Here is a 19643-nt window from a genome sequence, read left to right on the forward strand (position 1 = left end):
AAAACCTGAAAATAAAATACTGTTAAAATGAATACTATTCTGGCTGAAAATCTGCACCCTTGATAAGTGATTCGCTCTATTAGACAGGCAGAAATTAGCATAGAGAACTTACTTTGGAAGAGCCACCAACTATCAGTGGCTTGGAATGACAAACATGGAGAAGAATGAATTTCTGGGCTCAATTCCTTGCATTCCCCCATTCCCCCACCATTAAGAAAGATGCTATCATTTCAAAATGAAGATATGTACAGTCTTGGACTTTTGGGGAACTTCTCTTGGAAGTGATTGGTGCTTCCAAAAATGGGTAGTCTGTAACACTTTATAGGGAAGATCTATACTGGGGAGGGCTAGAGCTGTCATAATCTTTGTGGAGAACTGGAGGGCTGCCATGCTGTGTTCCTGAGCATTCATTACTTCAGTGAGGACACCCTCATTCCTTATGGTTAGCCCGATGAGCCACTGAGCAATGCTGATGGATTGGTAAGGCTCACACCCTGACTCCAATGCTCCATCAAGGTTAGATATGCTCGATTTTGCTGCCTTTTCAGTAGTTTTGTGTTTACTTCCCTCTTTTCCTATATTTTATACATGCCTCCACGTGACACTTATTGATATCACTGTTGCTGAGTTTGGGCATTCTTCCAGAAAGCTCAGATTTGCTCTTACTTTCTCATCCAATAAATTCATCTGTTAAGCACTGGGAGAAGAATTCTGGAAACTCCATCACTAGTTGGCAACTATCACATTTCTTAAGAGAAGAAAAATCTTTAATCTAGTTGAAACCATATTTCTTGTGCTGGAATGGATTTAAGACAAAAAATATATTGCACATTTGGGCACGGACCTTGATTTTTCAACATGCATCTTTCATGTGTTAGGAACTGATGCTGCACATTTTCTCCCCCGGGGATTTTCCTTTTCTTAAGGCATTAAATTGCTTGCTCAGATGTATAAAGGATGTACCACCTTGAATGGATGTGCTAATTAGCGATGGTAAAATTTATGTATGCAACATTGATAAGGAAGGAGAGGTTAAAATCCTATTTCATTTATGTATTATATGTTTACAAAAAGGAAAAACATAAGGTAAAGTGACCTCTTTTGTCTAGCTGACAATTTAGAAATGGAAGGCATGCATGCATTTTTCAGAAGGAGGTGAGCAAAATTTTTTACGGCTTTCTGGCAGTTATTCCACACCAATAGTTCTGAAGCCCTGCCATCCATGAGCCCCTGAAAAAAATTCCATGTTTAGCCTTTGTCCTTGTGTAAAGCCTGTTTGCATTCTTCTATCCAACTATAGCCCAGTTCATGTTGTAGATTACCACCACCAAAGGGCTCTTTAAGCCTGGGCAACTCTATTACCATTTACCCTTGTGACATTTCCACTCTCTAACTCAGAGGTTCTCAAAGTGTGGTTCCCACACCAGCAGCACTTGTATTGTTTCCAGTGGGAAACTGGTTAGTATGAACATTCTTAGGTGAAACTCAAGACCTACTGAATAATAAAGTTTGGGGTGATGCCCAGCAGTCCATGTTTTAAAGGACACTCTAGCTGATTCTGATGTATGCCCTAACTGAAAAGGTGTTGCCTCCTAATTTGAAAAGGTGGGTCAAAAGACTGCCCTTTGCCTTAGTCCAAAGTGGTAAACAACTAACCACAGAACAAGTAGTAACCCCATCCTAATCAATTGTTGATAGTGTCATGCTCTTGAAGGTCAGCCAATCAACTATGGTATCACTCCAGGAACTGCTTCTGAAAGTCAGCTCATCCCTAAACCTCACAGCTGAAAGTCAGCCAATCCCTAAACACTCTTGCTTCAGAAAATCTGCCAACCGCTCAGCTCCCTGTTCTTAAAACCCTTTATGAAAGCAAGTCTTGCTCTGTGCAGAGAGAGAGATTTATAAGAGTAGTTCTCCATTACTTAGGAAGCAATACATTTAGCCTATTTGTTTCACATACAGATATATGGGATGTTAAAAACTTCATCCTCCAGCAAAATGATCATTGTAGATTTAGAAGTCAAATTTTGTATTAGAGAGATTTTACCAACATTGTTGAAATGTTGGTGATAGGGAGGTTTGAGGAACATGATATGCTTGTCAAAGACAAGAACCAACTATGAATTACAGACAATATTTTATAGTAAAAACGATAAAATAAAAAACAAGAAATAAAATGTAATTATCCATTACTAAACATATATAGTTATTATAAAGTAAACAATGAACAATTACTTTATGAAAGTTTTGATATAATAATATCAGGATAATAGGGAAGGAGGAAATGGGGTGATGTTGGTGTTAAATCATAATTTTCTATAACAGGAAGCCCCAACCTGGGCAACATACTGAGACCCCATCTCTACAAAACAATTACAAATTTTTAAAAAATTAGCTGGACATGGTGGCATGCACCTGTAGTCCCAGGCACTCAGGAGGCTGAGATGGGAGTACCCCTTGAGCCTGAGTGATTGAGGCTACAGTGAGCCATGGTTGTGCCACTGCACTTCAGCATGGGGGACAGGGTGAGATTTTGTCTTCAAAACACAAAAATAAAAAATAAAAATAAATTACGTCACAACGGACATTAATTAAATTTTAATGCAATTCAAGAAATATTTGTTGAGCGTATACCTTGGACTGTTAGATGCTAGAGATGTGGAGATGAAACTGTCAGAGTAGACAGGCTGTAAGTAATTTCAACACAATCCAAGGAAGAAATGAATTGATTCTGATAATGTGATGATGGTGAGAAAAAAAATTGCAAAGAGGAGGTCCTGGAAAGTATGCCTTCTTAGGCAGACTGAAAAGAGAAGCGCATTCCAGGGTGAGGGAATAACATGGGTGAAGGCAAAAGGTTCTGAAAGTGAGAATGGAGTTAGGGAAATAGTGAGTAATTTGGGGAACTAGTTAGAAGTAATCCTGGAAAAATAGTCTGGTGATGGGATTTAAAAGGTCTTGAATGCCATGATCAGAAGTTTAGATTTATCATAAAGGCATTATTTTCATTTTTCCTAAGGAAGTAATATTAGCTTTTGCTATTTTTTTTTAAACTTTTAGGTTCAGGAGTACATGTGCAGGTTTATTATGTAGGTAAATTGCCTGTCATGCGGATTAAGTATACAGATTATTTCGCCACCCAGGAAATAAGCATAGCACCTGACAGTTTGTTGTTGTTGTTGTTTGTTTGTTTTTGAGACAGGGTCTCACTCTGTCACTCAGGCTGGAGTGCAGTGGCATGATCTCAGCTCACTGCAATCTCTGCCTCCCAGGCTTAAGCCAACCTCCCACCTCAGCCTCCCAAGTAGCTGGGACTACAGGTGTGTGCCACCACACCCAGCTAATTTTTGTATTTTTAGTAGAGACAAAGTTTCACCATGTTGACCAGGCTGGTCTCGAACTCCTGACCTCAAGACATCCACCCGCCTCAGCCTCCCAAAGTGCCAAGATTACAGGTTTGAGCCACCATGCCTGGCCCCAATAGGTAGTTGTTCGATACTAACTTTCCTCCTTCCCTCCACTCTCAAGGAGGCCACAGTGCCTGTCCTTTGTGTCCATGTGTACTCAGTGTTAAGCTTCCACTTATAAGTGAGAACATGCGGTATTTGGTTTTCTGTTCCTGTGTTAGTTCACTTGGGTAATAGGCTCCAGCTCCATCTACGTTGTTGCAAAGGACATGACCTTGTTCTTTTTTATGGCTTCATAGTATTCCATGGTGTGTATGTACCACATTTTCTTTATCCAGTTTACCATAATGGGCAATTAGGTTAATTCCATGTATTTGCTATTGTGAATAGTGTTGCTATACATGTATGCTATACATGCATATGTGTCTTTATGGCAGAGCAATTTTTTTCCTTTGGGTATATACCCAATAATGGGATTCCTAGGTCAAATGATAATTCTGCTTTGAGTTCTTGGAGAAATTGCCAAACTTCTTTCCACAATGGTCAATGTATTAGTCTGTTCTCACACTGCTATAAAGAACTGCCTGATGCTGGGTAATTTGTAAAGAAAAGAGGTTTAATTGACTCACAGTTCCACATGGCTGGGGAGGCCTCAGGAAACTAACAATCATGGCAGAAGGGAAGCAGGCACATCTTACCTGGCAGTAGGCAAGAGAGAGCGTGAGTGTGAAGAAGGAACTATCGAACACATAAAAGCATCAGATCTCACGAGAACTGACTCACCATCATGAGAACAGCATGAGAGAAACCACCCCCATGACACAATCACCTCCTGCCAAGTCCCTCTCTGGACACATGCAGATTATGGGGATTACAATTTAGATGAGATTTGGGTGGGGATACCGAGCCAAACCATATCAGTTGACTAATGTTAGTTTTAATCTTTTAGTATAATCCTAAACTGGAACAGACTAACCTCTACTGTTCTCAATAGGGATGTCCTATGGCCTGAACTGTGTTCCCCCCAACACTCATATATTGAAGCCCTAACCCTCAATGTGACAATATTTTAGAACAAGGTTAAATGTGGTCAAAAGACTGGGGCGCCAATCTGATAGGATTAATGTCTTTACAATAAGAGACACTAGAGATCTATCTCTCTGTCTACCACATGAAGACATAGTGAGAAGGATGCCATTAGCAAGCCAGGAAAAGAGTCCTCCCCTGAAACTGAATTATGCCAGAACCTTGACCTTGGACTTTAAGGCTCCAGAACTGTGAGAAAATAAATGACCATTTTTTATGCCACCCAGTCTATGGTATTTTGTTATGGCTATCCTGATGGATTCAGGCAGAGTGCTACTGGCATTTGGTTGGTACAATCCTTCATTATTCAGGACCATCCCATACATTACAGGATATGTAGTATCTCTGGTCTCCAACTATAAAATACCAGTAGTGCTACTCTGTCACTATGACAACAAAAAAATGCTCCTACACATCTCCAAATGCTTCTTCAGGGGCAACAGTACTTATTGCTTCTGGCAGAAAACCGCAAAAGGAAGCCTGTGAGAAGACTAATACAATTAAAATAATATTTATTATATTCCTTCCTGATCTCCTAGCGACCATAGGAAGGACTTTTACTTATTAAGAGTAAGGCATATGGTATAACAGCAAAATACAATGACAACAATAACCTTGATGTTCCTAAGACTCTCTGGTGTTGGAATCGAGTCTTTTATTTTGAGAAAGCAAAGGCGATACCTTGTCCTATTACCAAATGACTAAACATATTCACATAACACAGTGAAAAAAAAACCAGAAAACAAAAACAAGCACTTTGCATCCTGAGATAAATAAAAGCAAAACAAAGGGAAAACAGTAAAGGGACACTCTTTAACAGTAGTCTTCAAAATAAATAAAACCTTGAATCCTTTCTACTAAGTTGTTAACTCTTTAGGAAAAAGTCATTCCTGATTTTTACAATACTAAATTTGGCAGATGTGTGATGACCTTGAAGATTACAACTGTGTGAGGAAACTGCTATATATCTCATCTTAAAAAATACTAAATTTAACCTTGGTAAACTTGTGGGGTTTCTTTCCCCCCATATCTGTTCTAAACACTTTCTAAAATCCTGCAAATAAAAATACTTGAGAACATTCCAACTGCAACAGAAATTTCATCATGCTCCATTATAATCTATTAGAGGCAATTATTTTCTGATTTATATCACCACAGATCTATTTTACTCTTCTCAAATTTCATTTACATGGAATCAAACACCATGATTATTTTGTGTCTGGCTTTTCTTGTTTGACATGTTTTTTGGGACCTTTTTATTTTGTTGATTTTTTTTTAATTGCTGAGGACTATTCCAATGAATGGATATAACACAATTTGTTTATATGTTATTCTGTTGACAGATACGTGGGTTGTCTCCAGTTTTTGGCTAATATGATCAAACCTTTAGCAACATTATTATACAAGTTCTTTTGTGGATATATACTTTCGTTTCTTACCTAGGACTGGAATTATTGAGACATAGGGTAGGTGTATGTTTAACTTTATAAGAGACTGGAAACAGTTTTTTTGAAGTTTTTATAGAATTTTACATTCCATCAACAATATGTGAGGGGTCCAGGTGTTCCACATCCTTGCCTTATATTGTTAAACTTTAAAAATTTTATGCATTCTAAGTAATTTCAAAGCAGTGTTGCTTTGTGCCTTTAATCTGCATTTCCATGACAATCATGTTAAGCACCTTTTTGTGTTCTTATCGGCTTTACAAACATTTATTTTTGTTTAAGTCTTTTGTTCATTTGTAATTGAGTATCTGTCTTTATCTTGTTTATTTGTAAACAGTATTTTATATTTGTGAATATGAGTTCTTTTTTCACATATATTGTGCCTCGTAAGTTTTTTTCTTTTTCCCAGTTTGTGGCTTGTCTTTCATTTTCTTTTATTTTTTAATAATAATTAAAAAACATATAGGTATACAGTAGGTGTATACATTTATGGAGTACATGAAATGTTTTGATACAGGCTTGCAGTACATAAAAGTCACATCAGGGTAAATGAGGTATCCATCACCTCCAGCATTTATCATTTCTTTTTTTTTTTTTATACTTTAAGTTCTAGGGTACATGTGCACAACGTGCAGCTTTGTTACACATGTATACATGTGCCATGTTGGTGTGCTGCACCCATTAACTCATCATTTACATTAGGTATATCTCTTAATGCTATCCCTCCCCCCTCTCCCCACAATAGGACCCGGTGTGTGATGGTCCCCTTCCTGTGTTCAAGTGATCTCATTGTTCAGTTGCCACCTATGAGTGAGAACATGCGGTGTTTGGTTTTTTGTCCTTGTGAAGATTCTCAGCAAACTATCATTTCTTGTGTTACAAACATTCTAATTATACTCTTTTAGTTGTTTTAAGATGTATGCTATTGTTGACTGTAGTCATCCTGTTGTGCTATCAAATACTAGATCTTATTTATTCTGGCTAACTATATTTTTCTACTTCTTAACCATCTCCATGCTCCCCATACCCCATTACCCTTCCCAGCCTCTGGTAACCATCATTCTACTGTCTATCTACATGAGTTTAATTGTTTTAATTTTTAGATCCTACAAATGAATAAGAACATGTGATATTTGTCTTTCTGTGCCTGGTTTATTTCATTTAACACAATGCCCTCCAGTTCCACCCATGTTGTTGCAAATGACAGGATCTCATTCTTTTATATGGCTGAATAGTACTCCATTGTGTATCTGTACCACATTTTCTTTATCTGTTCATCTGTTGATGAACACCTAGGTTACTTCCAAATCTTGGCTATTGTGAATAGTGCTGCAGTAAACATGGGAGTGTAGATGTCTTTTTTGATTTCACTTCTTTTGGATAATTATCCAATAGTGGAATTGCTGGATCACATGGTAGTTCTATCTTTGTTTTTTTGAGGAACTTTCATACTGTTCTCCATAGTGGCTACACTAATTTTCATTCTCACCAACTGTATATGAGGGTTCCCTTTTCTCCACATCATCACCAGCATTTGTCATTGCTTGTCTTTGGATAAAAGCCATTTTAATTGGGGTGAGATGATATCTCATTGTAGTTTTGATTTGCATTTCTCTGATGATCAGTGATGTTGAGGACCTTTTCATAAACACTTTTCCCATTTGCATGTCTTTTGAGAAGTATCTATTCAGATCTTTTGCCCATTTTTAAATTGGATTATTAGATTTTTTTTTTCCTATAGAGTTGGGCTTCTTACATATTTTGGTTATTAATCCCTTGCCAGAGGGATAGTTTGAAAACGTTTTCTCCCATTCTGTGGATTTTCTCTTCACTTTGCTGATTGCTTCCATTACTGTGCAGAAACTATTTAATTTGGTGTGATCTCATTTGTCCATTTTTGTTTTGGTTGCCTGTGCTTTAAGGGTATTACTCAAAAAGCCTTCGCCCAGACCAATGTCTTAGAGAGTTTCTCCAATATTTTCTTTTAGTAGTTTCATTGTTTGAGGCTTTAGATTTAAGTATTTAATCCATTTTGATTTGACTTTGTATACAGTGAGTGATAGGGATCTAGTTTCATTCTTCTGCATATGGATATCCAGTTTTCCCAGCAATATTTATTAAAAACACTGTGCTTTCACCATTGTATGTTCTTGGCACCTTTGTCAAAAATGAGTTCACTGTAGATGTGTAAATTTATTTCTGGGTTCTTTATGCTGTTTCACTGGTCTGTGTGCCTGTTTCTATGCCAGTATCATGTTGTTTGGGTTGCTATAGTTCTGTTGTATAATTTGAAGTTAGGTAATGTGATTCTTCCAGTTTTGTTCTTTTTGCTCAGGTTGGCTTTGGCTATTCTGAGTCTTTTTTGGTTCCACACAAACCTTAGCATTATCTTTTCTTTGTTATTATTATTATACTTTAAGTTCTAGGTTTCATGTGCAGAATATGCAGTTTTGTTACATAGGTATACACATGCCATGGTGGTTTGCTGCACCCATCAACCTGTAACCTACATTAGATATTTCTCCTAATGTTATCCCTCCCCTAGATCCACACCTCCCACAGGCCCCAGTGTGTGATATTCCCCTCGCTGTGTCCATGTGTTCTCATTGTTCAACTCCCACTTAATGAGTGAGAACATGCGGTGTTTGGTTTTCTGATCTTGTAATAGTTTGCTGAGAGTGATGGTTTCCAGTTTCAGCCATGTCCTTGCAAAGGACATGAACTCATCCTTTTTATGACTGCATAGTATTCCATGGTGTATATGTGCCACATTTTCTTAATCCAGTCTACCACTGATGGATATTTGGGTTGGTTCCAAGTCTTTGCTATTGTGAATAGTGCCACAATAAACATACATGGGCATGTGTCTTTATTGTAGAATGATTTATAATCCTTTGGTTATATGCCCAGTAATGGGATTGCTGGGTCAAATGGTATTTCTAGTTCTAGATCCTCGAGGAATCACCACACTGTCTTCCACAATGGTTGAACTAATTTACACTCCCACCAACAGTGTAAAAGCATTCCTATATTTCCACAACCTCTCCAGCATCTGTTGTTTCCTGACTTTTTAATGATTGCCATTCTAACTGGTGTGAGATGGTATCTCATTGTGGTTTTAATTTGCATTTCTGTAATGACCAGTGATGATGAGCATTTTTTCACATGTCTGTTGGCTGCATAAATGTCTTCTTTTGAGGAGTGTCTGTTCATATCCTTTGCCCATTTTTTGATGGCACTGTTTGCTTTTTTCTTGTACATTTGTTTAAGTTCTTTGTAGATTCTTAATATTAGACCTTTGTCAGATGGATGGCTTGCAAAAATTTTCTCCCATTCTCTAGGTTGTCTGTTCACTCTGATGATAGTTTCTTTTGCTGCACAGAAGTTCTTTAGTTTCATTAAATCCCATTTGTCAATTTTGCCTTTTGTTGCCATTGCTTTTGGTGTTTTAGACCTGAAGTCTTTGCGCATGCCTATGTCCTGAATGGTATTGCCCAGGTTTTCTTCTAGGATTTTTATGATCCTAGGTCTTATATTTAAGTCTTTGATCCATCTTGAGTTGATTTTTGTATAAGGTGTAAGGAAGGAGTCCAGTTTCAATTTTCTGCATATGGCTAGCCAGTTTTCCCAACACCATTTACTAAATAGGGAATCTTTTCCCCATTGCTTGTGTGTGTCAGGTTTGTTAAAGATCAGATGATGGTAGATGTGTGGTGTTATTTCTGAGGCCTCCGTTCTGTTACATTCATCTATATCTGTTTTGGTACCAGTACCATGCTGTTTTGGTTACTATAGCCTTGTAGTATAGTTTAAGTCAGGTAGCATGATGCCTACAGCTTTGTTCTTCTTGCCCAGGATTGTCTTGGCTATGCAGGCTCTTTTTTGGTTCCATATGAAGTTTAAAGTAGTTTTTTTTCCCAATTCTGTGAGGAAATTCATTGGTAGCTTGACAGGGATATCATTGAATCTATAAATTACTTTGGGCAGTAAGGCCATTTTCATGATACTGATTCTTCCTATCCATGAGCATGGAATGTTTTCCATTTGTTTGTGTCCTCTCTTATTTCCTTGAGCAGTGGTTTGTAGTTCTCCTTGAAGAGGTCTTTCACATCCCTTGTAAGTTGTATTCCTAGGTATTTTATTCTCTTAGAAGCAATGAGTTCACTCATGATTTGGCTCTCTGTTGTCTGTTATTGGTATATAGGGATGCTTGTGATTTTTGCACATTAATTTTGTATCCTGAGACTTTGCTGAAGTTGCTTATCAGCTTAAGGTGATTTTGGGCTGAAATGATGGGTTTTCTAAATATACAATCATGTCATCTGCAAACACAGACAATTTGACTTCCTCTTCTCCTAATTGAATACACTTTATTTCTTTCTCCTGCCTGATTGCCCTGGCCAGAACTTCCAACACTGTGTTGAATAGGAGTGGTGAGAGAGGGCAGCCTTGTTTTGTGACAGTTTTCAAAGGGAATGCTTCTAGTTTTTGCCCATTCAGTATGATATTGGCTGTGGGTTTGTCATAAATAGCTCTTATTACCTTGAGATATGTTCCATTGATATCTAGTTTATTGAGAGTTTTTAGCACAAAAGGCCATTGAATTTTGTTGAAGGCCTTTTCTGCATCTATTGAGATAATTATGTGGTTTCTGTCATTGGTTCTGTTTATGTGATGGATGACGTTTTTTGATTTGCATGTTTTGAGCCAGCCTTGCATTCCAGGGATGAAGCCAATTTGATAATGGTAGATAAGCTTTTTGATGTGCTGCTTGATTCAGTTTGCCAGTATTTTATTCAGGATTTTCGTGTCAAAGTTCATCAGGATATTTGCCTAAAATTCCTTTTTTTGTTGTGTCTCTGCCAGGCTTTTGTATCAGGATGATGCTGGCCTCATAAAATGAGTTAGGGAGGATTCCCTCTTTTTCTCTTGATTGAAATAGTTTCAGAAGGAATGGTACTAGCTCCTCTTTGTACCTCTGGTAGTATTCAGCTGTGAATCCGTCTGGTCCTGGAGTTTTTTTTGGTTGGTAGGCTATGAATTATTGCCTCAATTTCAGAACCTGTTATTGTTCTATTCAGGGATTCAACTTCTTCCTGGTTTAGTCTTGGGAGTGTGTATGTGTCCAGGAATTTATCCATTTCTTCTAGATTTTCTAGTTTATTTGCATAGAGGTGTTTATAGTATTCTCTGATGGTAGTTTGTATTTCTGTTGGAATGGTGGTGATATCCCTTTTATCATTTTTTATTGCGTCTATTTGATTCTTCTCTCTTTTCTTCTTTATTAGTCTTGCTAGCAGTCTATCTATTTTGTTGATCTTTCAAAAAACCAGCTCCTGGATTCACTGATATTTTTATGGGTTTTTTGTGTCTCTATCTCCTTCAGTTCTGCTTGATCTTAGTTATTGCTTGTCTTCTGCTAGCTTTTGAATGTGTTTGCTCTTGCTTCTCTAGTTCTTTTAATTGTGATGTTAGGATGTCGATTTTAGATGTCTCATGCATTCTCTTGTGGGCATTTAGTGCTATCATTTCCCCCCTACACACTGCTTTAAATGTGTCCCAGAGATTCTGGTACATTGTGTCTTTGTTCTCATTGGTTTCAAAGAGCATCTTTATTTCTGCCTTCATTTCGTTATTTACCCAGTAATTGTTCAGGAGCAAGTTGTTCAGTTTCCATGTAGTTGTGCAGTTTTGAGAGAGATTCTTAATTCTGAGTTCTAATTTGATTGCACTGTGGTCTGAGAGACAGTTTGTTGCAATTTCTGTTCTTTTACATTTGCTGAGGAGTGCTTTACTTCCAACTAATGTGGTCAATTTTGGAATAAGTGTGATGTGGTGCTGAGAAGAATGTACATTCTGTTGATTTGGGGTGGAGAGTTCTGTAGATGTCTATTAGGTCTGCTTGCTCCAGAGCTGAGTTCAAGTCCTAGATATCCTTGTTAATTTTCTGTCTCATTGATCTGTCTAATATTGACAGTGGGGTGTAAAAGTCTCCCATTATTATTGCGTAGGACTCTTAAGTCTCTTTGTAGGTCTCTAAGAACTTGCTTTATGAATCTGGGTGCTCCTGGATAGGGTGCATATATATTTAGGATAGTTAGCTCTTCTTGTTGAATTGATCCATTGCCCATCATGTAATGGCCTTCTTTGTCTCTTTGGATCTTTGTTGGTTTAAAGTCTGTTTTATCAGAGACCAGGATTGCAACCCCCACTTTTTTTGCTTTCCATTTGCTTGGTAGTTCTTCCTCCATCCCTTTATTTTGAGCCTATGTGTGTCTTTGCACGTGAGATGGGTCTCCTGAATACAGCACACCAATGGGTCTTGACTCTTTATCGAATTTGCCAGTCAGTGTCTTTTAATTGGGGCATTTAGCCATTTATATTTAAGGTTAATATTGTTATGTGTGAATTTCGTGCTGTCATTATGATGCTAGCTGGTTATTTCACCCATTAATTGATGCAGTTCCTTCATAGTGTTGATGGTCTTTACAATTCGGTATGTTTTTTGCAGTGTCTGTTACTGGTTATTCCTATCCATGTTTAGTGTTTCCTTCAGGAGCTCTTGTAAGGCAAGCCTGGAGGTGACAAAATCTCTCAGCATTTGCTTGTCTGTAAAGAATTTTATTTCTCCTTTACTTATGAAGCTTAGTTTGGCTGGATATGAAATTCTGGGTTGAAAATTCTTTTCTTTAAGAATGTTGAATATTGGACCCCACTCTCTTCTGGCTTGTGGGTTCTGCAGAGAGATCCGCTGTTAGTCTGATGGGCTTCCCTTTGTGGCTAACCTGACCTTTCTTTCTGGCTGCTCTTAACATTTTTTCCTTCATTTCAACCTTGGTGAATCTGACAATTTTGTGTCTTGAGGTTGCTCTTCTCAAGGAGTATGTTTGTGGTGTTCTCTGTATTTCCTGAATTTGAATGTTGGCCTGCCTTGCTAGGTTGTGGAAGTTCTTCTGGGTAATATCCTGAAGAGTGTTTTCTTACTTGGTTCTATTCTCCCCGTTGCTTTCAGATACACCAATCAAACATAGATTTGATCTTTTCACATAGTGCCATATTTCTTGGAGGCTTTGTTCATTTCTTTTTACTCTTTTTTCTCTAATCTTGTCTTCTTGGTTTATTTCATTAATTTGATCTTCAATCACTGACATCCTTGCTTCTGCTTGATCAAATCAGCTACTGAAGCTTGTGTATGTTTCAAGAAGTTCTCATACTGTGGTTTTCAGTTCCATCAAGTCATTTAAGCTCTTCTCTACACTGGTTATTCTAGTCAGCCATTCATCTAACCTTTTTTCAAGATTTTTAGCTTCCTTGCAACAGGTTAGAACATGATCGTTTAGCTCGGAGAGTTTGTTATTACTGACCTTCTGAAGCCTACTTCTGTCAACTTGTCAAACTCATTCTCCATCCAGTTTTGTTCCCTTGCTGGCTAGGAATTGTGTTCCTTTAGAGGAGAAGAGGCATTCTGGTTTTTGGAATTTTCAGTCTCTGCTCTGGTTTCTCCCCATCTTTGTGGTTTTATCTACCTTTGGTCTTTGATGTTGGCGACCTAAGGATGGGGTTTTGGTGTGGATGTCCTTTTTGTTGATGTCGATGCTATTCTTTTCTGTTTGTTAGTTTTTCTTCTAACATATGGGTCCCTCAGCTGCAGGTCTGTTGGAGTTTGCTGGAGGTCCACTCCAGACCCTGGGTATTACCAGGGGATGCTGCAGAACAGCAAATATTGCTGCCTGATCCTTCCTTTGGAAGCTTCATCCCAGAGGGGCAGCTGCCTTGAGGTGTCTGTCAGTCCCTCCTGGGAGGTGTCTCCCAGTCAGGCTACACAGGGTTCAGGGACCCACTTGAAGAGGCGGTCTGTCCATATTCAGAATTTGAACACCATGCTGGGAGAACCACTGCTCTCTTCAGAGCTATCAGGTAGGGACGTTTAAGTCTGTAGAAGCTGTCTGCTGCCTTTTGTTCAGGTATGTGCTGCCCCCAGAGGTGGAATCTAGAGAGGTAGTAGGCCTTGCTGAGCTGTGGTGGGCTCCACCCAGTTGGAACTTCCCTGCTGCTTTGCTTACACTGTGAGCATAGAACTGCCTACTCAAGCCTCAGTAAAGGCAGACACCCCCAAACCCCCTACTAAGCTCCAGCATCCCAGGTTGATCTCAGACTGCTGCATTAGCAGTGAGCAAGGCTCCGTGGGCAAGGTATCTGCCAAGCCAGGCATAGGAGGGGATCTCCTGGTCTGCCAGTTGTGAAGACCATGGGAAAAACACCGTATTTGGGCAGAAGTATACCACTCCTCCAGGTATAGTCACTCACAGTGTCCCTTGGCTAGGAAAGGTAAATCCCCCAACCCCTTGCACTTCCCAGATGAGGCAATGCTCCGCCCTGCTTCGGCTCACCCTCCGTGGGCTGCATCCACTGTCCAACCATTCCCAGTGAGATGAACCAGGTACCTCAGTTGGAAATGCAGAAATCATCCATCTTCTATGTCGATCTCACTGGGAGCTGTAGACTGGCACTGTTCCTATTTGGCCATCTTGGGTGGAGGGCCAGCATTACCTTTTCTATTTCTGTGAAGAATGTCATTGGTATTTTGATAGGGATTGCATTGACTCTGTAGATTGCTTTTGGTAGTATACCCATTTTAACAATATTGATTCTTCCAATCCATGACCATTGAATATCTTTCCTTTTTTTTTTTTTTTTTTTTTTTTTTGGTGTCCTCTTGAATTTCTTGCATCACGTTTTACAGTTTTCATTGCAGAGATCTTTCACTTCTTTAGTTAAGTTTATTCCTAGGTATCTTGTTTTATTTGCAGCTATTATAAATGGGATTACTTTCTTGACTTCTTTTTTCTAATTGTTCACCATTGGCATATAGAAATGTTACTGATTTTTGTATGTTGATTTTGTGTCCTGCAACTTTACTGAATTTGTTTATCCATTACAATAAATTTTCAGGGGACTCTAGTTTTTTCCAAATATAAGATCATATCATCTGCAAACAAGCAAAATTTGACTTCTTCTTTTCCAGTCTGGATGCCCTTTACTTTTTCCTCTTACCAGATTGCTCTAGTTAGGAGTTCCAGTACTATGTCAAATAACAGTGGTAAAAGTGGGCATCTTTGTCTCGGTCCAGATCTTAGAGGAAAGGTTTTCAGTTTTTCCCCACTCAGTATGATATTAGCTATGGATCTGTTGTATATGGTTTTTTTTTTTGTTTTTTTTTTTGTTTTTTTTTTTTTTTTTATCATGTTGAGATATTCCTTCTATACCCAGTTTTTGGGGGGCTTTTATCATGAAGGAATGTTGAATTTTATCAAATGCTTTTTTAGTACCAGTTGAAATGATCATATGGTTTTGGATTTTATTCTGTGGATTTGATGTATCACATTGATTTATTTGTGTATACTGAACTATCTTTGCATCCCTGAGATAAAGCCCACTTGATTATGATGAATGTTGTTTTCATGTGTTTTTTAATTGTTTGCTTGTATTTTGTTGATAATTTTTGCATCAATATTCAACAGGGATATTGGCCTTTAGTTTTCTTTTTATTTTTCAATGTCTCTTTGTCTGGTTTTGGAGGGGTAACACTGTCCTCATAGAATAAGTTTGGTAGTGTCCCCTCCTCTATTTTTTTGGAGTAGTTTGAGTAGAACTGGTATTAGTTCTTCTTTAAATGTTTGGTAAAATTCAGCAGCAAAGTCATTGAGTCCTGGGCTTTTCTTTGCTGGGAGACTTTTTAGTACAGCTTCAATCTCATTACTTGTTATTGGTCTATTTAGGCTTTGGATTTTGTGATGGTTCAATCTTGATAGGTTGTATGTGTCTAGAAGTTTCTCCATTTCTTGTAGGTTTTCCAATTTATTGGCACATAATTGCTTATGTTAGCCTCTAATGGTCCTTTGAACTTCTGTGGTATCAGTTGTAATGGCTCCTTTTTTATCTCTGATTTTATTTGAGTCTTCTCTCAAATTTTGTTTACCTTTTCAGAAAACCAACTTTTTGTTTCATTTATGTTTTATATTTTTTATTTCAATGTCATTTATTTCTGCTCTGATTTGTATTATTTCTTTTCTCATGCTAATTTTGAGCTGGTTTGCTCTAGTTCTTTAAGCTGCATCAATAAGTTGTTTATTTGAAGTTTTTCTACTTTTTTGATCTAGGTGCTTATTGCTATAAACTTTCCTGTTAGTACTATTTTGCTGTACTCCATAGGTTTTGGTACATTGTGTTTTCATTTTCATTTATTTCAAGACATTTTTTAACTTCCTTCTTAATTTCTTCATTGATCCACTGGTCATTAGGAGCATATTGTTTAAATTCCATATGTTCGTGTAGTTTCCAAAGTTCCTCTTGTTATTGATTTCTAGTTTTATTCCATTGTGGTCAGAGAAGATACTTATTATGGTTATTATGGTTTCATTTTTTCTTTTTCGCAACTTTTAAGATTTGTTTTGTGGCCACATGATAAGGAGAAGAATGTATATTTTGCAGCCATTGGATAAAATGTTCTGTAAATATCTGTTAGGTTCATTTGTTCTGTAGTGCACATTAAGTCCGATGTTTTTTTGTTGATTTCTGTCTAGATGATCTTTCCAATGCTGAAAGTGAGGTGTTAAAGTTATCAGCTATTATTGTATTGGGATCTATCTCTCTCTTTCACTCTAATAATATTTGCTTTATATATCTAGGTGCTCCAATGTTAGGTGCACATATACTTACAATTATTATAACCTCTTGCTGAATTGATGACTTTATCATAATATAATGACTCTCTGTCTCTTTTTACAGCTTTTGTCTTGAAATTTATTTTATCTGATGTAAGTATAGCTACTCCTACTCTCTTTTGGTTTCCATTTGCATGGAATATCTTTTTCCACCCATTTATTTTCAGTTTATTTTTGTCTTCATAGGTGAAGTATGTTTCCTATAAAAAACAGATAGTTTGGTCTTGTTTTTTTATTTTTATCCATTCCGCTACTTTATGTTTTTTCTTGGAAAGTTTAGTTCATTTACATTAAATGTTATTGTTAATAAGTAAAGACTTCCTTCTGTCATTTTGCTATTTGTTTTCTGGTTGTTTTGTGGTCTTCTCTTCCTTCCTTCTTTCCTTTCTCTCTTCCTTTTTGTGAAGGTGGTTTTCTCTGGTGGCATGTTTTGATTTCTTGTTTTTTCATTTTTTGTGTATCTGTCTTAGGTTTTTTTATTTGGGGTTACCATTAAGCTTGCAAATAACATCTTATAACCCATTATGTTAAAGTGATGACAACTTAACACTGATTGTAAAAAAAAAAAAAAATTAACAAACAAAGAGATAACTAATAACACTACATTTAATTTTATCCCCCTTTTTAACTTTTTATTGTTTTATTTATATATTATTGTGCTATGTCTTGAAAAGTTGTTATAGTTATTTTTGATAGGTTTATCTTTTAGTCTTTCTACATAAGATATGAGTAGTTTACACACTACAATTGCAGTGTCATAATATTTTGTGTTTGTCTGTCTACTTACTATTTCCAGTGAGTTTTGTACCTTCAGATAATTTCTTATTGCTCCCTTTTCTTTCAGAATGAAGAACTCCCTTTAGCATTTCTCATAGCATAGGTCTGGTGTTAATGAGCTCCCTCAGCTTTTTGTTTGCCTGGGAAAATCTTTATTTCTCTTTCATGTTTGAAGTCTATTTTTACTGGATATACTATTCTAGGATGAAAGTATTTTTTCTTCAACACTTTAAATATGTTATGTTGCTTTCTCCTGGCATGTAAGGTTTCCCTGAGAAGCCTGCTGCAAGATGTGTTGGAGCTCATTTGTATGTTAGTTGTTTCTTTTCTCTTACTGCCTTCTTTTAAGATTCTTTCTTTATCCTTGACCTTTGGGAGTTTGATTATTAAATGCCTCAGGGTAGTCTTCTTTGGGTTAAATCTGCTTGATGTTCTTCTGTAACTCTCTCACTTGAATATTGATGTGTTTCTCTAGGTTTGGAAAGTTCTTTGTTATTATCCCTTTGAATAAATTTTCTACCCTGATCTCTCCTTCTACATCCTCTATAAGGCCAATAGCTAGGCTATTTTCTAAATCTTGTAGGTGTGCTGCATTCTTTTTTATTCTTTATTCTTTTTTGTCTCCTTGGACTGTATATTTTCAAATATACCATCTTCAAGCTCACTATTTTTTTCTTCTGCTTGAACAATTCTACTGTTGAAAGACTCTGATGCATTCTTTAGTATGTCAATCGAATTTCTCAGCTCCAAAATTTCTGCTTCATTTTTAAAAGTTATTCAATTTCTTTGTTAAATTCATCTAATAGGATTCTGAATTCCTTCTCTGTGTTATCTTGAATTTCACTGAGCTTCTTCAAGACAGCTATTTTGAACCCTCTGTCAGAAAGGTTTCTCCGGGATTGGTCATTGGTGCCTTATTTAATTTGTTTGGTGATGTCATGTTTTCCTGCATGGTCTTGATGCTTGTGGATGCTGTCAATGTGTAGGCATTGAAGCATTAGGTACTTATTGTGGTCTTGACAATCTGGCCTTGTTTGTATACCCATCCTTCTTGGGAAGGTTTTCCAAGTATTCAAAGGGAATTGACTGCTATGATCTAAATCTTTGGTCACTGCAGCTGTATCTGCATTAGGAGATACATCAAGCCCAGTAATGTTGTGACTCTTGTAGAATCATAGAGGTGCCTTGGGTAAGATCTAGGAGAATTCCCTGAATTATCAGGCTGAGACTTTTGTTCTCTTCCCTTACTCTAGCCCAAAAAAACAGAGTCCTTCTCTCCATGCTGAGATATCTGGAGCTGGGGGAGAGGGTGATGCAAGCAACCCTGTGCCCACCACCAATAGGACTAGGCTGGGTCAGACCCAAAGCCAGCACAGCACTGTGTCTCATCCAAGGCCCATGGCAACCACTGCCTGGTTACTACCAACTTTTACTCAAGGTCCAAGTAATCCATCTCAGATGATTTCTTTGGGTAGGGAGTGGGGTAAGGGTCAAGTTTTTTATAGATTGAGTTATCCATGAAACAGACTTACATGCAGGAGTATTCACAGCTAAAATACTCTTGCGGGATGAAGAAAGCAGAACTGGGCAGAAGAAGACGCTGAACTGTGATGCAACAGGGGCCTCAATGAATCCTGTAAGGAGCCTGATATTTTGTCTAGCTCCTTAGCATCATTCCAAATGATGCAAGAGAGCCGGGCATTTGAACCTCTGCATCAACCAGTCATGGGATTTGGGCTACCACCAGGGAAAGATTGTGATATTGGTTGGCCAGAACAATTCCTGGGGAGACAAGTACTCAGCTGTGAGCCATTAGCAGCCACCAACATGCTAGCAAAAGAGAAAATGAGTCACAGGGCAGGAGGAGGGGTCAAATGAATGGGGTACGGGTGGGTTGGAGGGATGTAGAGGTGAGGAACTATAGAACTCATGACAAGACTCCTTGTTTTATTTTTCCATGTGGATATCTAGTTTCCCTCCCATCATTTCTTGAAAGACCTTGAATTGACTTGGTGCCTTGGTCAAAAGTCAATTGTGTGAGTCAATACCTCTAGTCTATATTATGTTTTATTAATTTATTTACCTATTCTTATGGCAATATCAAACAGTCTTGATGACTATAGTTTTATAATAATTGTTGCTATTGTGTAGTGTAAATCCTCCAAATTATTGTACTTGTTCATTTCCAAAATTGTTTTTGCTCT

General features: G+C 37.6%; 1 long non-coding RNA gene across 13 annotated transcripts in view; it reads right to left on the reverse strand.

Moving 5' to 3' along the window:
* LOC102138880 (uncharacterized) overlaps positions 1-19643 on the reverse strand; it is a 205519-nt gene that overhangs the window by 56912 nt on the left and 128964 nt on the right. For 7 of the 13 annotated variants that reach the window (XR_012421415.1, XR_010580052.2, XR_012421411.1 and 4 more), the window contains one exon: positions 4037-4105. The exons of the other annotated variants lie outside the window; for them this stretch is intronic. This is a non-coding gene — a long non-coding RNA (uncharacterized lncRNA). The remainder of the gene's footprint in view (positions 1-4036; positions 4106-19643) is intronic. 13 annotated transcript variants of the gene reach the window in all.

Source organism: Macaca fascicularis, chromosome 12 (assembly GCF_037993035.2).
Source record: "Macaca fascicularis isolate 582-1 chromosome 12, T2T-MFA8v1.1".
In the NCBI taxonomy this organism is placed as follows: domain Eukaryota; kingdom Metazoa; phylum Chordata; class Mammalia; order Primates; family Cercopithecidae; genus Macaca; species Macaca fascicularis.